General features: G+C 40.5%; 1 long non-coding RNA gene across 1 annotated transcript in view; it reads left to right on the forward strand.

The window, feature by feature from the left end:
• Positions 1–17,280, forward strand: part of LOC149774852 (uncharacterized) — a 46,941-nt gene that overhangs the window by 1,424 nt on the left and 28,237 nt on the right. Inside the window, exon 2 of the long non-coding RNA XR_016416701.1 lies at positions 3,648–3,727. This is a non-coding gene — a long non-coding RNA (uncharacterized LOC149774852). The remainder of the gene's footprint in view (positions 1–3,647; positions 3,728–17,280) is intronic.

The raw sequence follows: 17,280 nt of genomic DNA on the forward strand, positions 1-17,280 counted from the left end.
TCATTATCAAACGTTTATCAACGTGGATAGACAGAGACGTTACTATCTAAATCCTTACAATACTATATGCAAGTTCATTACTGACTGTGCTGCAATACACTGAGTGACCTCGTACATAACGCTTTATTGATATATGCTTACACACCTGCTAGCTAAATTTAGTCGTGACTGTCCGCTACATAATGTCCAAGTTTGCAAAGAATTACAGTGTAAGATGTTGTTGTTGTTGTTGTTGTTGTTCTAGGGTTTAACGCCATTTTTCAGCACAGGATAGGCTATACATGGCGGCCAATATAACTGATAGAGGAAGAACCCTGGAAAACCCAGGGAAGAACCACCGACCCACGAGAAGCTACTGGCAGGCTTTCCACCCACGCTAGCCGAGCCTTGGACTCGAACCCACGCAGACAGAGGTGAGATGGCAGTGATCCGGAACGGTGAGCGCTTTAGACCAACCGGCCACTAGGGGTCCCCAGTGTAAGATGTAAATTTGGTCTTGATTGTGTTACAATTAATGTAGTGACCCATTATAAAATGTCACATCGATAAATATAGTTTAATTTAACTTGTTATTATGCAGCACATAATGTTATTGCGGTAAATGTTTACAGATTGGGGTGAGTTCATTTTCAACTCGAGACTGTCCGCCATAACTTCGCATTGATAAACAATTACGGTACAAGATGTTAGTTCTCTACTGAATTGTAATTCACTCACTGGTTCGCAAAATAATGCAGATCAAGTTTTGTATTTTATTCACTTCCATTCTCACAGCATGATTGTTACTCTTTGTCTCAACAAAGTTACAATTTCAAAATTCGCAGGAATACGCCGTGTACATATATGTTGAATGGGAAGATAGATTTATTCTTACTTCTCTGATCTGCAAACATGCTCACATTTGAGAAGAGAGGAATGATTATTGTGTCTCTAAAATTAATTAAAGGGAGAGAACGGCTATATTATTTCAACAAACTTAGGGGTTGTGTTATTTGTATTTCGTTCTCTTTGTTAGAATTTAGGATGATTTTTTAGTATGGGGTGTTTGCAAGTCTATTTCTTAAACTGAGTAATTAGTCGCAGCTGTGATTCATACTGCCTGCATATAATGGACTTCATAGTAGCATGGATAAGTATTGTACAATAGCCCTCCTAAATTACTTAAAAAAATAAATTATTGGAATATTCTCGTGCATAACTTTATAGTAACTTCATAATTATGTATAATATATGTTTGCAAAATGTTGTGTAGTACACAGCATGAATTACTGATCTCCTTCTTAGATAAAGCGTAATGATAAATCATACAAATGAGAAGTACGAAAAACTTTGAAAGTTTAATATTATAATCTCATGAATGTATGGTTAATATTTTGATTAGAGAAAAATTATTTGTGGTATTAGCCCATTAAAAAGCACTTCAGTAGACAATGATCCATGCCTTGACGTCCTTTAGAATATGTGAAATGAAACCTCAAGTCAGCTGCATGCAAATGTTAAACATTGCTTGTTTGGCTTGGTAATTAGTTGGCGTTCAAGTCTTGACGTATGACAAGAATTATTCCGTAGGTAGGAGTGCAGTTTTGAGCTGGAAATGATTTCATACCCTCTCTCTCATGGGTGAATGAAAAATAATGATTTTATAATTTATTGTTTGGTGTGTTGTACTGAAAAATAAATACCTTACGTCACGTTTCATTTATAACTAGTCATAAGTCCAATCTTATCTCCAGTTTTCACAAAGCAGAACCTTGACGACCAATCTATATTACTTTCCAAACTGTGGAGTCTTGAGAAAATAAACACAGATATATATATATACTCTTGAATAACAATCATTACTTGGCTAACATAAATAAGCATTTATAGTCGTTTTCTTTTGCAACATAAATGTTTTGGTAACCTTTCTATTCCCGTGATAGGATTGTGTTTGGCTAAAAGACCGTGACTGCAATAAATGGGGTTTTCGACCAAGTTGTATGGGAAAAGGTGATAGAGTCGTGCAATACGGTTTGAGGTCAAGACAGTTTAAGATCACATAAAAAGGAAAAAGTCTTCTAGTATTCAGGTTTAGGAACCAAATGCTTCCCGTCTTTGGTCATGCGTTAATTTTGATTGAATTGCGATGACAAATTCCGTCAAACATTTCGGAGGATATCTTTATCTTTATGGTAAATGAAATTGTGTCAACACTTGTCCGAACAAGGGAAGCTGGCATCATCAACCTCAATTTGACAAGAGGGCCTGCAAATTATTGGGTTGCTTCTGTGGTAACGCTCTAACATGTTTTATACTTTTGCTCATTCGGCTTGCATGGGCACTTGAAGTTGTTGATTATTGAATCGGCGCGCTGGATGGCAATCGCTATCTTATTAAACGATGTCGTTGCAATTTCAGGCCGGCTTCACATGCAGTTATTTGTTGTTGACGCACTGCACATACTACAACGTATACCAGCCACACAAACGTTTACTGGTCTTGCCTTGTCACTTATGATCTACACTCAGTGATATATGAAATGCCATTGACATTTATGTTCAGTGGACTCTCAACCGACATACTCTACGGACCATGATGTGGATCTGACCAGGTCTGCCACCATAGAGGATTTGACTATAATTTTTCATAGGGGGTGTCGTTGTTGTCGAACCGGGTAAACATAAAAAGTCTAAGGTGGACATTCATTATTTTGTGTTTAAACTGCGATGCTCTTGTTATTTCAACTTCACATGAAACGAATGTTGATAATAGCATAAAGTTTTCGCCAGAACACATTCCAAGTCTATTTAGTTCTAAATAAAAATGCTGCTGCTTATCGATCGCTACACATCCTGGATGGATCAAGATATTGGCATGTGGTTTTCAACTAAATACTTTTGATGATATCATCAAGTTGGTCCTAAGTGAACATGGTGTTAATTTGACATGCAATATGATCACCACGGCGACCATTTCGAAAATAATTTTTGCAACTTCTCTTAAAGAAAAGTCAAACCGATACTGTGTTTTCAAAAGAAGACCTCTTATAATGTCTCGTTCATCCCTAAGGAACATAATTCTGATACAAATATAAGATGGCCACCATGGATCCATTTTTTATCGCTACTCTTCCCAAATGGATGGTAATATAGACATATGGTTATAACCAAAAACGTCGCATGATATCTAGTTTAGATTGGTGATCTGATGAGTGAAATCAACGAATCAAATGTTAACTGGTGTCTCTCTCAAGAAAAAAATAATCCATTACATACTGTGTGTAAATTCATATAGTGGTGAGGGAAGTGATGGTAAGGAAGACTGGAAACATACTGGGAATAAGCTGAAAATGCAATAAGAAACACTTGAATAAAATATATTTCAGATCACACTGTTTTTCTGTTGACATTACGATGATCTGCTACTTTGAATTTTCATAATACGATTAGACCAGTTTACTGTCAGATATATCAATAATTCAGTGTATGCTTGAAGTGAGTTTGTTTGGTGATGAATAATTTCTAGGAAATTCCTTGCCAGAATATTACTGAATGTATTTGCTTGCAACAGATTCTTTTTGTCAGTACTAATCTTCTTAGAGGCTACGATCAAGATCAAACAATTTGGCAATATAATCATAATAATATCATTGTTTCTTTCTATTTCAGAAACACTGATAGAAACTCTTCAACGATGAAACGTTTTCTACCATTTGTTATCTTGTCCTGCATCGTACTTAAAGCAGTTAGTAAGTACAGCATGCAGATAAGACAATGCATCAATATTTCTACATCGTATCTATAATGCCTGTATCTTTTCGTTGAATATATATATATATATATATTTGTATGTGTGTGTGTCTTTCTGTCTCAGTGACTGTGCAAATCACACATTTGAAAACATGTGGATCTTTTATGGTTATTCATGAAAATCTTGTTATTAAACTTGGTACACTATTTCATCATCGGCTGTATTTGGTACTAAATGAAACTAGTGTAAGCTAGTCAACCATTAGTAAAAGTGGCCATCAACAAAATATTGTTACACCTGCCAAAGTAATGGTCATAGAGATGCAATTTCATTACTACAAGACGAAAAATAGTCGGTCTTAACTGGCTGAATGGATGGTCACCTTGAACATATTTTCAATTGCCATTTGTCTTGAACAGATATTGATATCAGCATGGTTTTCTAACCGAAACACTGAAAATGATATCCAGTTTAAAAAATAGCCCATAGTAACAAAGGTTTTTCACTAAAATACTTTATATAACAGATTGTAATTAGATGGTCCTCGATCAAGTTGGAATTTAATTTGGAGAAACATCGGACTCATTCCATTTTTAGCGGGTTCGATTTTGGCTTATATCAGTCCTTGCGATGGGCAGTTATATTCCATTTTCTGGCTATTATATACCTAACAATATATAGCTAATGATATGTTAAAGTTTCTACTGAAGGCATTAAACCAACGACGAACCAAGCTCAGTCATGTATCCGTTTACCAATCACCAACTTTGCAAGAACAATATTAAAATTGGAAGAGAACCACACATTAGGCGAATATTTCTGATAGAGAAATATTATTGGCAGTTACTCTTTTCATGAGGCACCTCACTGAACATATAGACATGTTGTTTGTCACTCAAACATTCCTTGCTACAGTAATGAACCGATTTTAAAATAATGCCAATCGGACCTCACAAAATGTCCACGAGGCAGCCATTTTCGAAATTCGTGTTATTATACCTCCTCTTGTCGTAATGACCTGGCTTTTTTACTGAGATATATTTTTCTAAAATAAAAATGGTACTGATTTAATATTGCAAAACTGCTGCCATGGCAACAATCTTTAAAATCTTATCACTTCTTTCAAATAGGTATTCAGTTTTAACATGTCTCCACTTATTAGGCGAATGGAAGTTCTAAAGGATATTTATCAAGAGAATTGTTTATCAGGAACTTTAATAATAATAATAATAATACTAATAATACAAAATGTAATTAAAAAGTTATTGCATGTGTACATATTATCTCATAAGTGGCGTACGGGTGATAAACTGATGACAAGCTGTAATTTGTATAAGACCGCAACAGGATGGTTAGATGGTTTAATTTATAAAGTATTCCCATTAGTTCCCAAATTTGGTATCCAGTATCATCCCTTGTATGTGCATTCTAAATATAAAGTGTGCAAACTGAAATAGGCATATGGTAATAAAGGTAGATAAGAGAAGAAAGATACAAATGAGATAAATTTTATAGTAGCAAGGATTGGGAAGGCCATACAAATAGTAATTTGAAACAAAATTAGTAGTGTACTAAATAAAGTGAAGAAAACTAGTATAATCAATCTACTGTGATTGCTACCAATACCAAAAGGTTATGGCATTATGTAAAAGAATGTTATTCCTTCCAGGAACAAATATGCCTGCCAAATTAAACTGCAATTGAGACTCAGCAGCAATGCAATTGCAGATGTATTCAACGATAACAATACGCACGTAACAACAATTGTCAGAAAAGTCCGAGACCATTGATCAGATACGGTTTCTCAATTATGTAATTGCTAAAGTCTAAAATTGTAATCATGTCTTCTTCATGCCTTCATGCCTTCTTCTGAGTTTTCAATTGTTCATTTCAGTAAATTTTATTTACTCTGTAGCTGTGTCATGATAAGTGTTAAAGAAATTCAACCCGTTAGGCTTAATGAAGCAGACCCAAAAGCCTTAAAATTGCTGTACCTGTGATATCGCAGTCTATAACTTATCTCATTAACAAGAGTATCCATTCTGGTGTTTATATATATAAATTTGCTAACACCTGAACAGCTTAATTTGGTAGCAATATGTATATATTTAGAAACTAGATTTCTAAGTGATCAATATAGTGTTAAAAGGTTTGTCAAAATACTAACAAACTGTGGCATATGAAAAGGACAAGAAATAATATTTATAGTTAGGTGCATCAGAACATCCCATTTCAACGTGCCTCTAACTGATATCATGGATGATTCCATTTAAAGATGTCCCCCAGTTTTATTCTTACACATGTATCAATTGTACAGCATGCATTCACATTTGCACAATTTACTTTATATATTTTTTACATCTTGGGCCAATGAAGTTGGAAGTTTTATTTCAACCTCTGCTTAACCTTAAAGGATTTGAAATAAAACATTCTGAAATTTTCTTTATTTTGATTTGAATCTCATTGATAGTGAAAAATCCGGTAGAAAGTTACAACGTTTTAAAAAACAAACAGTAACACCTTTCATAGTGAGGACCGGATATAAGACAGGTTTGCATTGAGATGATAAACAGAAAATAACAATTGTCCTAAAATTGCAGCTCATTTATATTTAACTAAATAAGATTCAAACAAATATTGCCTGAATGTATATTTCTCGAAGCTTTCCTTTGAAGAATTGGCTTTGGCCATCTCTAAACAACTTACATGTCAGTTATAAGTGAAATGTAATTAAATAATCGATTAATATCATTTTCATTTATATTGTACTTAAACTTACATGCACTGACATTTGAAGTCACATTACGTATGCAAGTTATAAGTAACTTTCTTGTGATATATAGGAGTAGTAAAGGGGGCCACTATAGCCTCAATGGAAATTTAACATGGAGATAAACCCTGGGCCACTATAGCCTCAAGGGAAATTTAACATGGAGAAAAGTCTTGGGCCACTCTAGCCTCAAGGGGATTGAACATGGGGAAAAAAGCATGGGCAACTCTAGCGACAAGGGAAATTGAACATGGGGAATTGTAACAGGGTCCAGACCTGATGGGTCTATGGAAAGGGAACAGGGGGAGAGGGACATAACACACACACACACACACACACACACACACACAACGTACGCGCGAAGACACACACACACACACACACACACACACACACACACACACACATATAAAATAATAATTCGGGGTTAGGCAATTGAAAGTCAATCTCTTTTCGAGAAATAGGAGTGCCCCTGAAAAGGGCCTTTGGATTTATGTTAATATGCCCTTAACATAAGGGGCATCTGTGGCATCTTCTTGTCCTCAAGCTGCGTCTTACAGCAGGGCCATACACCAGAGTCCTCTTGAGGCAACCTTGTCTCTCTATGTAGACTCTTCGTATCCACAGACTGCTGGTGGTCCTGTGGACAACGATCCACTTGGATCGGACATACATGAGCATGTCCGTCCTGAACATCATTGAAGACACGAGGGTGGAAGATTCAACGTCAGTCCACATCTTGCGGCTACGAGAATAGGTGAGTGAGTGATTGCACTGAACTGCGCTTATTTATAGGGAGAGGAAGGATTGAAACGGATTGAGTTCGTTGACCAATCCAAACACGCGTGACGAAATTCAGTCAGTCCGCATCCAATCGGAAGAGAGCAGTCTGTGACGTTACGTGGCCTATATACATTCGCTAGCGCCTGTGCGCTGTCAATCTATGCGACAGTGATTCAACATGACGGAAACTCAGAAAACGATCCATGGGGGTGCACCGACGGTGGATACTACCCAAGGGAACCCGGACTTACTTTCAGAAGCCGTAAACTGGGATTTTGTGGATTTTCTGACCTCGCAAGAATTTGTTCCAGAACCTTCGTTACCATCTTTACCGCACGTGGAGAATTTTCGACAGAGACAGAAAGAAGAATTGGAGAAATTTATGCAGAGACAAACGGAAGCAGAACAAGCTTTTCTGCTACAGCAACAGCAGCAAGAAGAAGAAGTAAGAAGAAAAAAACAGCAAGAAGAAGAAGAAGCAGCAAAGAAACAAGAGGGGGAAAGTCAAACGGTCACGGTACTGTTGGACATTTTAGCGGAGTTAAGAAGTCTGAAACAAATGTATCAGACTTCTTTATCACGACCGAAGAGAATACGACCTTCCCGAGCTAAACACGCCAACCCTGAGACTAAGCCTACCTTACCACCCTTAGTGATTTCAACCCAATCATCATCATCAAAAGTAGGCATCGGACGTGGCAAAGGCTTAAGACAGTTAAAGTTGATTGCTTAAACTCACCCCTACACCAAGAAAATAACGGCCCTTTTCAGGGCCACCCACTTCTCTCGAAAAGAGATACCATTTCAATTGCCAATAACTCAAAATAACAACCCATTTTACCCCTATAGTACGTGTCTGTGTATGAGTGCGTGAGTGTAGGTTCTTATTTTAAAATCATAACCCAAAGTCACTTACCTTTTATCATTAATGTATTCTGTTATCCATAGTTACAATTCAATTCACAACATAAACACTCTTAAAAAAGTTCATTCACTTCTTTTGTGTCATTATTTACTCTCTCTGTTTTTTAGATTTCTTCACAGGCTTTTCCTCTTCTTCCTCCTCACTTTCTTCCCTTCTTCTTTTCTTCTCCTGTTTCTTTTTCTTCACCTGTCTGCTTTCTTCCTCTTCTTCTTCCTCTTCTTTCTCTGAAGAATCCCTCTCTTCTTCTGACTCCTCTTGTTTCTTTTTGGGGCAATCTGGAGACCAATGTCCTTTTTCTTTACAATAATAACAGGTTTCTTGACTTTTGTCTCTTTTAACCCCTGTTTTTTTTTGACGGTCTGGACACTCCGAAGACCAATGCCCTTTCTTTTGACAGATATAGCAAGTATCTTCACTTTTATCTCGAAAGGAAGGAGAGTAGTCCGAAGGCTGGTCTGAAGAGAATTTTCTAATGACCCCTAGCAACGCTCTGATGAAACGTTCCATCTGGCTAGTCTCTTCCATCGTTGTGATCAGGTAGAGAGTGAAATGAATAGTGAAAGGACAAGACACGTACACTTTTATATACGCTGGTCTGCCAGGACTATAAAGTAGCTCCTGGTGTTTAAACTTGAGTCATTTGACTTTTTGCTTTCAAGATGAAACGATCTAATTCATTTGAGAAGAAAGAAGAAGAAGAAAGTAAGAGGCAGAAACGTGATCTATCGCCTCGTACCAGAGCTGAAGTCTTGGCACAAATTCATGCCAGTGATTTTGAAGACAACATGAGTGAACCAGAATCCAAGCCCTCTCAACCAAGTTCACCGCACTTAGTTAACCCTGACAAATACTATTCCATTCGAGAGACAGAAAAGCGCTCCTCTAGAAAATTTAGAACCACGGCTTACACCTACACGGTGAAGTTTAAAGATTTCAAGTCCGAAGTACCCTTAGAGAAAGCAGAAGGGTTCATCACCGAGATGTGGGATTCTTTACTCACCGCACTCAAGCGACAATGTCAACCCAAAGAAGACGATCGCTTGACACTATCCATACAACACGATGGTTTGAAGTCCCCTGTTTGGATCGAGTTTAGCAGACCCACAGAACTGACCCCTTCCAAAGTCATGGACAAGATACAACAGGTGCAACAATCCAATGACCAGTTTGACATCACCGATGGAAAAGCCACACTGAAAATGGCTCACGTCTCTCTTCCTCAAGGGACTGGACGCAAAAAGATGTTATTGGTGAACGATCTTCGCAGCATTGAGCGTAGCCTCGTCCAAATTTACAACCCTCATGACCAGCTGTGTTTAGCCCGGGCTATCGTGGTGGGGCGAACCTATGCCAACAATAACGACACGGCAGAATGGAAAAGAGCCTGGAAAACTATTCGACAATCGGACCGAGCCAAACAACGAAACGAAGCAGAACTCCTGTTACAACAAGCGGGCCTGTCCAAAGACACACCCTGTGGCATTCCTGAAATGCAAACATTGCAAGATGTCCTAGCTCCACGCTACACCTTGAAAGTGCACCCTAAATAAGTGCGCGGACCTCTGTTGTTTCGAGGCCAAGATTTTAAGGATGGAAAATACATTCACCTTTATCATCACGATGACCATTTCGATACCATTACCAATATCACTGGATTCCTGGGATACAGATATTACTGTGAGAAATGTGACCGTGGTTATAATAATCGAGAGCAACACAAACATTGCGGATGGAAATGCTCAGGATGTTTGGCCTCTCCACCCTGTCTGAGCGAAGGACCAGTGCCTTGTTCAACTTGTCTGCGCACGTTTGTCAGCCCTACCTGTTACCAACAACATTTGAAGACGCAAGGTTCACAGCAGAAATGTGCTTGTCAACTGCTGAGATTGTGCCCTACGTGTGGACAAGGCATACGTACCAATAATGCCAAGGCACACGTATGTTCAGGAAAGAAAAAATGTCACATTTGTCACCACATCGTGGACTTGGAACATCAATGCTACGTGCAAAAATACCAACAAGAGAAAGAGGATGGTCACAAAAATGAAAAAGGCAATTTCATCTGTTTCGATTTCGAATGCATGCAAGAGACCGGCATTCACATTCCTAATTTCTGTGTGGCTCATCGAGCGTGCGAGAAGTGCATTCAAGAACCTATTTTCAGTCATTGCCCTCACTGCAGCAAGATTCCTGGAGGGCGTGAAAAAATCTTTCGGGGACCGAACACGCTAGCCGATTTTGCCCAATGGGTCTTAGACCCCATCGACAAGACGTGGAGCCAAGAGGACATCGAACGTTACGGAGATTGTCATCGACATGCCACGGTGATGGCTCACAATTTCTCCGGATACGATGGACAGTTTCTCTTGAGGTATTATACGGAACAAGGCACCGAACGACCTAAAGTGACTTTGAACGGAGCCAAAATCATTTCCATGCAAGTGGGACAAGTACAGTTTAAAGATTCCATGAGTTACTTGGCCATGCCTTTGAGTCGAATGCCCAAAACGTTTGGAATGACAGAAATGGCTAAAGGGTATTTTCCACACTTTTTCAATACGGAAGCCAATCAACACGCCGTTCTACCCCTTTTGCCTGAGGCTAAAGATTACGACCCCGACAACATGGGTACCGAACAACGAGAAGCTTTCTACGCTTGGTACCAGGCTCACGCCTCGGACCCTTTCGACTTTCAGGAAGAAATGCTAAAGTATTTTCGTTCCGACGTGGACATTTTACGGCGTTGTTGTGGAAAATTTCGAGAACTGTTCATGGAACACGGAGGGGTCGATCCTTTGAAAGAAGCTTGCACCATTGCCAAAGCGTGTTCCTTAGTGTACAGACAAAGATTCATGCCTGAAAACACCGTGGCGGTCATCAGTCCTCAAACGACCAACTATGTCAAACGTCAATACTGGGTCAAAGCCCTACGTTGGTTACATTATTTGTGCGACAAGGAAGACAAATGGATTCAGCATGCCCGCAACGAAGGGGGCGAAAAGACCATTGGAACGCATTCGGTAGATGGCTGAGACCTAGAAAACCCCAAGATCTGTACGAGTTTAACGGCTGCTTATTTCACGGATGTCCCGTCTGTTACCCTGACCGTAAAACTAAAAATCAATTTCTGCAACGAACCATGGAAGACTTGTACCAGGCCACTTGTCAGCGACACCTAAAGTTAGAACAGGAAGGATACCAAGTGGTGGAAATGTGGGAACACGAGTACGATCACCGTTTGAAAACCGATCCCGAGTTTAAATGTCTCGTGGAAAGTTACAAGCTGGTGGACCCCCTGAACCCGAGAGATAGTTTGTACGGAGGAAGGACCAATGCCACCTGTTTGATGTACCAAGCCGACGAAGAGAAAGGAGAAGAAATGAAATACTTGGACGTGTGTTTGTTGTATCCCTACGTGTGCAAATATTGTCGCTTTCCTGCAGGGCACCCACAATTGTTCACGGAACACATCGACCTGAAAAACATTCGACAATACGAAGGCTTGATCAAGTGCAAAGTTTTGCCTCCCACGGACTTGTACCATCCCGTCTTACCTCACCATTGTCAAGGCAAACTGATGTTTCCTTTGTGCCGAACTTGTGCCGAAACGTGCAACCAAGACCAGCCTTGTCAGCACACCCAGGAAGAACGGGCCTTGACGGGGACCTGGGTAAGCGTAGAATTGTTCAAAGCTCTGGACATGGGATACCAACTGTTAGAAGTGTACGAAATTTGTCACTTTCCCAAGACACAACAATACCACAAGGGTGACCCCACGCAGAAAGGGATTTTCGCAGACTACGTGGATGCTTTTTTGAAACTGAAACAAGAAGCCAGTGGCTATCCGTCCTGGTGTCACACTCCCGAAGACCAAAAGACATTCAAAGAGAAATACTATGCACAAGAAGGCATCTCTTTAGACCACATCGAGAAAAACGAAGGCAGTCGATCGTTTGCCAAAGTGATGTTAAATTGTTTGTGGGGCAAAATGGCACAACGTCCGTGTTTACCCAAGACGGAGTATTTGACTGAACCTTCCCGCTACTTTCAGATGATTCACGACAAAACCAAATACATTGAACACGTGGACGTCGTTCGCGAGGATTTGATATTGGTCAATTACGAAGAAGATCTGGACTTTGTACAAGACGACCCTTTTGGAAATGTCATCATTGCGGCTTACGTGACAGCTCATGCTCGCTTAAAACTGTACGAAGCTTTAGAACTGTTAGGGGAACGCGTACTGTACTTTGACACGGACAGTTGCATTTACATCCATCACCCGAGTCAACAGCACCCTGACATCGAAGGAGACCGTTTAGGAGCCTGGACAGACGAGCATCCCGACGACAAGATTCTAAGTTTCGCCAGTGGTGGTCCTAAAAATTACGGTTACGAATATCGGGACAAACAAGGAGAAGTGCACACGCAGTGCAAAGTGAAAGAATTGACTCTGAATTATCGTACAAGTCGAGTGGTGAACTTTGGGGTATTGAAAGAAGCCTTGCAGTCTGGAGAGGACGAACACTTTAAAGTGACCACCTATCAACCCAACAAGATTGTACGTTTACCCACTCACCACATCGTCAGTCGACCCTTGCAAAAAGTCTATCAAATCGTGTACCAGAAGCGAGTGCGACTTCCCAATCATTTCACCTTACCGTATGGACACGTCGGTATTGGTCTGTATATAAAACGGAACCCTAGGCAAGATCGATAGTTCATTGTGACTACCAGGACCAATTGAACAAGATGAATACTTTCAGAGAAACACAAAACAAGTTTAGAAAGGCACAATTCAAGTGTGGGGTTTCTGAAGTGGAATGCTCTTGTGAGCCTTGCAACTTTTCAACCTGTGTTAGTGACAGTACCAGAAGAACCCGTCACCCAGGACAGGACTGTCGTGGACATTCCTGAAAGGTCATTCCGGGAGGACACTTGTGTGACCGTACCTCATGTAGAGACTGTAAGAACATTACACACTGTCCCTAGGACATCTTGCTTACCCAGAACATGTTGCAAAGAGACTTGTTTATATTCCACTTTGATCGTTTTGATGTGTTTATTATTCCTGTACATCACTATTTGGCTTTTATGTATTTTTGTCTTTCGTGTTTGTAACAAGATAACCGGGTGGGATATTTCGGATTAACAACAGAACACGTTTTGACGACACAGATATATGGTTTAATGTGGCGATTTATATGAGTAGTGGATTATGAAGATGTGTGCGTATTTATAATCCAAATATTGGATCTATTTAACAAAAAAAAAACGCACAGTTTCAAAGATGGAAAAATATACAAATAAATTAGTTCAGAAACCCTAAAACACAGGATAAATGATTTCACAAATGATTCAATAATGGAAAGATGAATATAGTTCACTCAAATAGTAAACGATGTAAGTCTTTACACATAGTAAAAAATGTATTCGCTCAGGTAGCGAAATTATGTCACTAAACAAGAACGGATATACAATCTATCCTTCCAGTCCTGAATAATACACTGGGTCTTACTAACCCAAAATTAGCATAGAGCTAAAAATACATGTGTGGAGATGCACTCCGTCACCCGTGCACCATATCCGCTCCACAGCTCCTCCGAATCAATTTCACAACCAATATAGACTCCGGACCCTCGGAATACTATGATCACTTGAAACATTAGACCCTCCGGACACTTGAAATATTAGACCCTCCGGACCCCCTGTCCTTTGACGGCTCTACAGCTGGGTCACCTTAGTCACTCTTGACATTCCGGACGCTAGACATCAGACGCTCCGGCACCTTAAACGCTCCGGACACACGGACGTTTCTACACTCTGACAACACCGGACACCCCGGATATTCCTACCATCAAAACACACAGCCCTACAGCTGGAGTTGTGCGAATCCTTTAAGCAGGCCGCTTGCTGACAAAACCATTAGTATTGTCAAGGTCCTTTACATGTAGTAACGTATTTATACCTTTAGAATTTTCGTTATTCTTTATCAAAGGCACCTTGCACGTGTGGCATAGGACGAATCGTACTCACGATTTCGAAATACATAGACCATATTATAATCACCCTCGGGTATCGTTGTACAGAGAAAAGAAACGAAACCCGAGTTCATGTATTTAATTAACAACATTTACACCATTCCGTGACAATACCTCCCCCCTAAAAAAAAGTGGTATCACTTTTAGAACAATCACGGAATGTGAACAATGAATCATTATTAAAACTTCCAATTTTCAGACCGAACGAAATGATTTGCTAATTACACCCTACTTAAAAAATCAGCTCCCACATTTTCTGACCCTCGAATTGCCTCGATTCGAAAACTGTATGGTTGCAAAGACAACGCCCAACGCATCAATCTTGCATTGGTGACCTTTGCTTTATTCAAATATAAAAGCGGCTGATGGTCCGTTTGCAAGGTAAACTCCCTCCCAAAAAGATATGTATGGAATTTTCCTATTCCCCATACTAAACCTAGGCACTCCTTTTCAATCACGGAGTACTTTTCCTCTCTAGGGAGCAATTTCCTACTTGCATAAGCAATGGGCAATTTCATCCCCCCTTGCTCCTGTAGCAAAACAGCCCCAAGACCCGTATCGGACGCATCAGTCCTCAGTACAAAAGGTTTATCTATTTCCGGCAACTTTAAAATTGGTGCACTTACCAGTTTGTGTTTTAGAGTGTTAAACGCTTTTTCCTGGCATACACCCCATGAAACTTTATTCGGTTGCCCCTTCCTAGTCAAATCCGTTAATGGGCTGGCAATAGCCGAAAAGTTGGGGACGAATTTCCTGTAGAACCCGATTAGACCTAGGAAAGACCTTACTTGTTTTTTCGTCTCTGGTCTAGGGGCATCCCTGATTGCTCCTATTTTATCTGGATGAGGTTGCAACTGGCCTAGTCCACTTACCAGATGTCCCAAACATTCCAGACTGGAATACCCTATGCTACACTTAGTAGGCCTAACTGAAAGGTTTGCAATGTGAAGTCTATCGAACAGATCCCGTAATACCTTAACATGTTCATCCCATGTATGCGTATAAACAAAGATGTCGTCTACGAAGCTGTCGACGTTTTCCGTTCCGTTTAATAATTTGCGCATGAGACGAACGCACGACGCACCGGCGTTGACTAAACCGAAAGGCATAACTTTAAATTGAAACAGTCCTTTGGGAGTCGCGAATGCCGTTAACTCGCGGACATTATCGGCGATGGGTATCTGCCAATATCCCTTGCTTAGATCTAATTTGGAAATGTATTTATGACCTGCCAATTTTGAAAATACACTTTCCATATCTGGCATTGGTTCTGCATCAAATACGGTGATCTTGTTTAATTGCCGAAAGTCGATGCAAAACCGGTTGGTCCCGTCTTTCTTTCTGACTAACACCACGGGGGACGAGTATGGAGAGTTTGAAGGTTCGATCACTCCCTGGTCTAACATTTTCATCACTTCTTCGCTGATTGTCTCCCGTGCATTAAAGGGTATCGGATATCCTTTAATCCTGATAGGCTCAGTGGTATTCAATTTGATCTCGTGTCGAATTAGACCCGTACAGCCTGGTCTGTCCGTGAACACATCTGGATATTTGGACAAAACCTCCATAATCTGTGTACGTTGACCCTCCGATAACTCAGGGCATACATTTATCTGGTCAACACTTTCTTTACCAACGTCCATGGGGTATTCAAGGGGTATTTCTGTGCTGGAGACGAATTCCGCTTCGTCACCAGACCTATCCTCTATCACCGCAACGCATACTACATTCAAAATCCCTTTATCAATCGTTTGTCCAGGTCTCGCTACGTAGAGTTTAAGCATATTGGCATGAAATGTCTTGGACTTCCCCTCCATATCAATGATATAATCCATTTCGCCTTTCACCTGTCTGACTTCATATGGCCCTTTCCATTGGACTAGCAGCTTGTTGTTATTCGTTGGGAGAAGCACCAACACTTGATCGCCTACGTCAAATTTTTTACTCCGAGTTCCTCGGTTGTAGTACTTGGCGTACCTACGACTAGATTTCGCGAGTTCGTCTTGCGCCATTTGACAAGTACTTTCTAATCTTTCGCGCAAATCAACTACGTAATGGTATGTGGTCTTAACTTCTTCGTCCGCGACCTCGTCTGTCCACAGTTCACGAAGTATGCGCATAGGACCACGAACTGTCCTACCGTACAATAGTTCAAACGGGGAGAAACCCAAGCTTTCCTGAGGAACCTCACGATATGCGAACAGAAGGGCGTTCATATATCTATCCCAATCCTTCGGTCTTTCCGCACACATTCTCCGCAACATTTGCTTCAATGTGCCGTTGAATTTCTCGACCAATCCATTGCACATAGGATGGTAAGGTGTTGTGCGTAACTGTTTAAGGGACAACAACCACCTAATTTCTGCCATAAGATCTGAGGTGAATTGCGCTCCACAATCCGTAAGAACCTCTTCGGGCACTCCGACCCTGCTGAACATGTCTACGAGCGCTTCGGCTACACGTTCGGTTTCAATTGATGGCAAAGCTATGGCTTCTGGATATCTGGTAGTGTAATCTACCAGTGTCAAGATGTATCGGTTTTTCCGATCTGTATGCGGAAATATTGGTCCTACAATGTCGATGGCTACTCGTTTGAACGGAGTATCTATCAAGGGCATCTGACCTAACGGTACTCTAGTTACCCTGCCTTTAGAGATCGTCTTCTGGCAAACGTCGCACGAGCGACAGAACCGCGCTATGTCGCTATTGACGCCAGGCCAATAAAATTCTCTTAATACCCTATCCGTTGTTTTCTTTACGCCTAAATGACCTGCCATACTCGACTCGTGCGCGACCTTTAGTACATGTGCCCTAAATTTCTGGGGAACCACTAATTGCAAGAACTTCCTATCCGATGTAGAGTATTCCCTGTACATTAAACCCTTTCGAACAAGGAATTTAGAGGAACCCCCGTTCTTACACTTTCTCACGGTACCCGTTAATGCCTTCTCAGAGGTTGCACGTAAAGACGCGTCACGTTTTTGCTCATTTTGGAATTCTTCGCGGGATATATCAGTAATGGCTTCCGGTAC

The sequence above is a fragment of the Sinohyriopsis cumingii genome, unplaced genomic scaffold, assembly GCF_028554795.1.
Source record: "Sinohyriopsis cumingii isolate HCF-2022 unplaced genomic scaffold, ASM2855479v2 utg000127l, whole genome shotgun sequence".
NCBI classification, from domain to species: domain Eukaryota; kingdom Metazoa; phylum Mollusca; class Bivalvia; order Unionida; family Unionidae; genus Sinohyriopsis; species Sinohyriopsis cumingii.